General features: G+C 54.6%; 1 long non-coding RNA gene across 1 annotated transcript; it reads right to left on the bottom strand.

Moving 5' to 3' along the window:
• Positions 1–424: 424 nt before the first annotated feature.
• On the bottom strand, positions 425–1,490 carry LOC113221843. The gene is made up of 2 exons (XR_003308103.1): positions 871–1,490; positions 425–546 (listed from the first exon to the last, which is right to left on the bottom strand). It is a non-coding gene; the product is annotated as an uncharacterized LOC113221843 (long non-coding RNA).
• Between the last annotated feature and the right edge of the window lie 4,780 nt (positions 1,491–6,270).

Below are 6,270 nucleotides of genomic sequence, written 5' to 3'. Positions count from 1 at the left end.
AGACCGGCCTGGGCAACATGTCAAAACCCTGTCTCTACAAAAAAAACCCCACAGAAATTAGCTGGGTGTAGTGGTGTACACCTGTGGTCCCAGCTATTCAAGAGGTGGGAGAATCTCTTGAGCCCAGAGGTTGAGGCTGCAGTGAGCCATAATCACACCACTGCACTCCAGCCTGGGCAACAGAGTAAGACCCTGTCTCCAAACAAAAACAATAACAACAACAAAAAATGAATGATGTCCAAGTGCCAGCTTTCTTGTCGCACTGAGCTCTCCTGTCTCAGGAAGGCTTCTGCCACCTGGGCTGTCCTTAGGGACCCCACAGGGTTAGAGCAGGAAGAGTGAAGAGAAAGGCAGAACTGAGCAGAGGACCCTGGTCCCCTTATAAGAAGCCTTCAGCCCTGCAGCCACCCAGGACTGCTTCCTGTTTCCTTTTTTATTCACTTATTCATTCAATAAGCATTCATCGAGCACCTACTGTGCACCCAGCTCTGGAGATTCAAGTGTAATTAAATAAGACCAGCATGTGTTTTAGAAAAACAGGGGAACCTGGCCAGGCGCAGTGGCTCAAGCCTGTAATCCCAGCACTTTGGGAGGCTGAGACGGGCGGATCACGAGGTCAGGAGATCGAGACCATCCTGGCTAACACGGTGAAACCCCGTCTCTACTAAAAAATACAAAAAACTAGCCGGGCAAGGTGGTGGGCGCCTGTAGTCCCAGCTACTCGGGAGACTGAGGCAGGAGAATGGCGTGAACCCAGGAGGTGGAGCTTGCAGTGAGCTGAGATCCGGCCACTGCACTCCAGCCCGGGCAACAGAGCGAGACTCCGTCTCAAAAAAAAAAAAAGAAAGAAAGAAAGAAAAACAGGGGAACCCAGGGAACAATTGTGAAAAACATCATGCAGGAAATAAACAAGCTGGTAGAAAAGTAAGGTTGAGGGAGATTCTTCACCTAGGATGGTCAGAGAAGGACTCTCATAGGAGGTGACATTTGGCTGAAGGCTGGAGGTCGGGGAGCCAGCCTGGTGAAGAGCGGGGGTGAGAGTGATTTGGCAGAGGGAACAGAATGTGCAAAGGCCCTGAGGCTGGCAGCGTCATGCTAAAGGGGCTGGAGAAACTCGGAGAGAGCCCTACAGGCCAAGGAAGGTATTCAACAGGAGGCCTCTGGAGGATGTTACACAGGGTCCCAACCAGATGCCTCTCCACTGCCTTCCTCTGCCCCTGAGCTCAGGTACATAAGGCCACCACATAGGTGTGTGGTCCCCAGCAGGACCTCACACACATCCGTCCCCCTCGCGTAGGATCATGGCTCTTCTGCCCAGAAGCTGCACCCCCTTCCTTCCTCCCAAATGAAAGCCCCTGGCTTAGCTTCACCTCTCTAGTGGCTGAAGTGCCCCTTCCTATTTAGGTTCCCCTTTTAATCCCACCAGGAGACACTGGGGAAAAGAATACGGCCCTGAGTTCTAATCTGCTTCTGCCACCAGTTTATTTACACCTTCCAACAAGCCAGTTCAGGCCCCTCGAGGCCTCGGTTTCCCATCTTCATAATGGACCTGCCAGAAAGGAATGTGCTGGTCCCAACCCTGGTCTTGGGGATGACCTTTTTCAGCCACAGGATAGAGCCATCCCTTCCCTTCCCCCGACCACACGCACACATGCGCACACACATACACACACGCGCACACACACCCTGCTCTCCCCTCTCCAGCCGTGACCCTGCCCTGCTCTCTCCAAAGCCTCCTGTGTGGTCTGCCCCCTCTCCTCCCTCCCACCCCAGAACCTTGAGATCTGCCTCTGGCAGCCTCTGCTCTTCCCCCCTTCATTCCCTCCCTGCCCACCCACTACTTAGGATTGCACTGACCCTCCCGTCCTCTGCCAGTGCCCCAGGGCGGCTGACTGCAGACAGTACAACTGGAGGCTGGCCCTTCCCTGGCCTGCACGGCCTTCCCTACTCATTAGAGCCCTAAGAACATCCCTGTGGAGGGGTTTACAAGGCCCATTTGCATTCTTTTTTTTTTTTTTTTTTTTTCTGAGACGAGTCTCGTTCTGTCGCCCAGGCTGGAGTTCAGTGGCACGATGTTGGCTCACTGTAGCCTCCACCTTCCAGGTTCAAGGGATTCTCCTGCCTCAGCCTCCTGAGTAGCTAGGAATACGAGCATGCACCGCCACACCCAGCTAATTTTTGTATTTTTAGTAGAGAGGGGGTTTCACCATGTTGGCCAGCATGGTCTTGATCTCCTGACCTCGTGATCCACCCACCTTGGCCTCCCAAAGTGCTGGGATTACAGGTGTGAGCCACCTCGCCCAACCCCATTTGCATTCTTAAGACAACCTCCACTCCCCGCCCCAACCCTAAAAATAAGAGACTTTCTCAAAGTTGTTAAGGCTCCAGTTTATATTGTAACATAAACCCCTGTGCGCCTGGGCCTGGGCTGTAGGAATCACCCGCCCCTGAACTCTCCCGTCTTTTAGAGGCAGGTTTGTTTCCACCGCAGCCCCTCCCTCGTTGTGAGGCGCTGGGGCTGCCCAGAGAGGGTCCTGCGGGCCTCGTCTCCAGAACAGACCGCAGAGGGCTTTTGGGAGTGGGGGTGGTCACAGATCCTGGGAGCTCGAGCTCTCTGCTGGCCTGGCCTGACCCCTCACAGGGCCGGCGGCCGACCGGACCAGGGTCACAGAGCAGTCACATGTCACTTTGAATGAGAAGTTTTGAACTGTGGCTGAGAAATGAAGTTGGAAAACAGCTCAGCCAAAGGCAGTTGGAGTTTTGTTTTTTCTTTTTAATTTTTTTTGGGGGAAAAAATCCTCTATTGTCCGACTAGCCTTCCATGATGCTGGAAAATTGAATTTATTTCCTGGGCAGTCTGGTCTAATTTCCCCTGGGTGGGGTGGAGGCTGAGCTCCCCTCCCTGCGCTCCAACTTAGAAGTTTCTGGTTCTGCTCAGAGACCAGGACCCAGGAGGGAAGCAGAGACCCTGAGCTTTGGCCCTGCCAGGCAGCCCCTGCTCCCCGTCATCCTGCCTCAGGAAGCCCCAATCCCAACCCTTGCAAGCTGGGGAGGCTGTTTCAAGAACTTGGAGTCATCACTCTCATTCTCCCAGCAGCCTGGGTCTGCTGGGCGGCTGTCTGGGCTTGTCCCCCACCCACCCTTGCTCTCTACTTGTGCCCTCTGTCTCCTGGACTCCCCACCTCTGTCTCAAAGCTCTCCAGGCCAAGCCAACCGAGGGACAGCTGCAAAACATTTGTGCTGGGGAGCCATTTGCAGCTGGGTAGCTGCCAGGCCTGAAATGATGGGAACCCTGGGCCCCAGCCCAGCTCCATCCCTTTCACTCGAGCCCCAGTGCAGGGACCTCTCTGTCTGCCAAGACCAAGGAGGCCGAGATGAAGGAAATGGCCTTGAGGCTACTCCAGGAGACCAGGGGTCAGGCATGGTCAGCCCTCACTTGACAATCTGCAGCTGAGCTGAGCTCTGAGAATGGGGGGCAGGGTAGGGAGGTGAGGGCAGTGGGTACAGCTCCTAGAGGATGGCATCAGGTAAGGTAGCAAACTGCCCACCCAAGCCTCGGTGAGAGGCTGTCCACAGCTGGCCACCCTCTGTGGGCTAATAGAAAGATTTCCAGGCCACAAGCCGAGAAGGGAAGAAGGAGTCTCCCTCCCAGCCCCTGCAGAGAGGGAGCCCACACACACCTCCACCACTTGCCCTTGGTCTACCCCCACCTCCTCTCCTGGGGGAGGACACGGAGTGAGTAGACAGATTAGGCCTCCAGCCGCAGCAGCCCCATCTGTTTCCAATCAGGAGAACAGGTTCCCAGACCATAGAGGATACATGGGGAGGGAGGCCACAGACAACAAGCAGCCCGCCCTTGCTGCAGGACCCCCAAGCCCCTCCCGAGTGCAGCCCCTGTCCCATCTGGTCTCCTTTCACCCTCCAGATGGGCCTCACACACAGCCACCGGAGGGCCACGTGGGGCAGGGAAACCTTAGGGGGCGTGGACCTCCCTTTCCTACCTAATCATCTGACCACAGCCCCAGACTTCTGTCCATAGTTAGACATTCAATCCACAGAAGAAAGAAGGAAAGGGAAGGAAAGGAAGGGGCTAGAGGGAGGAGGAAGGGCTGCCAACATAAAAGGAGCAAGCAAAGCTTCTAAAAAGCCATCAGATTCCAGCTGGATCTTGTAATAAATGGGGAAACTGAAGTCCAGAGAAGGAAGTCTAACAGAACTTAGTGAGCTCAGCCCCAAGCCTGTTCATGCATCACACCCATATAATGGTCTCCACAACTCTAGATAGGAATTACCATTCCCATTTGACAGATGGGAAAACATAGGTTCACAGGAGCAAAAGGTCTTACCTGCCCAACCTCACTCAGGTGGTCAGCAGCCAGGTCTGCCTGAATCGAGTCTGGGCTCCAGGCTGCCCACCAGAAGTGAAGGCCGCCTCGACCGCCCAGACCCCAGGGCCATTTTCCCTTTCCCACTGTCTCCAGACTTTGACCAGGTGGGAATCTAGTTCTGGAGAAGTCCACCACCCCCATCCAGGGTCTGCCTTGGTTCCCACCCCTTATCCATGCGGCCCCAACCTCAACCTCTGTCTTCAAGCCCAAGGTCAAAGGACACAAGCCTGAGGCGGAAAAAAAAAAAAAACAGCCTCTAGTTACGGCTTAGTGCCAGAGTTTTCATCCTGGCTCTGGATGACCTTGGTGTCTGGGCCTTGACTTCCCTATCAATAAAATGTACTGGGTTGTCTAAAACTGGGTTGGACAGTGATTCTGTAATTCCCCAACCCTCCATTCCTATCCTCCTGAACAAACCTAGAGGCTTCCCCTTGGCTTGGGTGGTCTTCAGAAAAAGGGTTCTGACCCCAATTTCAGAATTTAGAGCTGGCAAGGGGACCAAGAGAAGGAAGGGACCCAGCCAGCCATGGAAGCCACTAATCTCCATCTTTCCCTGGGGGACTGCACTGCCGCCTCCACTGAAAGCAATTTGTCATGCCCTGAATTAAGTGATTCCAACAAGGGTTTAATTTCAGTTTAATGGCTCTGTTTTTATGTGTAATTAAATCCTATTGCATGGCGAAAATATGTTGTTTGCACTTTAGAGACTGTGTAAGGGCTGAGGAAGCCAACCCCACCGAGTTGCTGCTCTCAGGCTCCACCAGCGCCTCCCCCAGTTTGGCTGGAATTGTCCAGGTAGAAGGGAAGGGGGTTGGGGACCTAAGGAAAAGAGGTTGGGGAGTGGGGGGTGAGGGGAGGGGTGGTCCTGGTGGCGCCTGCTCATTCAGTACAGCATGTTTCTAATTATCTGCAGCTACTCCCCCAACTTCTACTCCCTGACCCCACCCTCCCCAACCCTGGGGCTTCAGACATAAGAGGGGACAGGTCACTCTGGGAGTGAGGATCTAATTAGACCCTTGGTTGGCTGCAGCAGTGTCTGATTCTCCACGGGTGTGCCCAAAAGTCTGCCCCACGGGCCCGACCCAACACCCCAGCGGCCAGCCTGCCTCCCAGCTCCGTTCCACCAAATCACCTTGACCTTCTCTTTCGAGGTCAGAGAGGCCTGGAATACAGGGGGAGTCTCTGTCAGGGAATGTTTCAAGCCATTTACCACACAGCCATGTAACAGCCCCCCACACTGGGAAGGAGGACTGAGCAGGCACCCCAAATCCTGCATGCCTCATAACATTCCTGGAGCAGCTTGGTGGCAGAATGTGGTCAGGGGACAGCGGGGTTAGGACAACCAGCCTTTTCCTGGAAAGAGGTGAGGGACTGCAGTGGCTGGAACCTCAGGGCCTGAAGAGCAAGCAGGGCCTGGAGGCTTGGCCAGCTCTCCAGAGATTCCTCAACCTGAATCCAAGGCTGGAATCAGTTCAGGTCTCCATTTTTTCCTCCCTACTCCCACCCCACCTTCTTGCCAGTGGAAAACCCAGCCCCCAACCCCCAACCGACATCAGGGCTTGATCTCCACTAGTGAGCTGGGAAATGGAAACCAAATGCTTTATGTAGATCAGCTAGGGGTTGCTGGCAGGAGGGATGTCCCATCCCAGGCTCCAAGCCAGTAGGAGGGAATGACATGTCTCCAGGAGGCAGGGCAGAGCACTCAAGGACTCCACTTCTCAAGTCTATCCAGGTTTGGTGGTGCCACCAGGACCTCCCTCCCACATTTCCCAGAGGTGCTGACACCCCTGTGGCAATTAGAGAGACCATTCGGGTATTCCCACCATTTCAAGGGTGGGAGGGCCTAGGTGCAAACACGAAGCTGCTTTTATTTGCTTTTTGG

This window comes from Piliocolobus tephrosceles, unplaced genomic scaffold, assembly GCF_002776525.5.
Source record: "Piliocolobus tephrosceles isolate RC106 unplaced genomic scaffold, ASM277652v3 unscaffolded_27909, whole genome shotgun sequence".
Taxonomy (NCBI): Eukaryota; Metazoa; Chordata; class Mammalia; order Primates; family Cercopithecidae; genus Piliocolobus; species Piliocolobus tephrosceles.
This window is presented reverse-complemented; position numbering and strand designations above follow the sequence as displayed.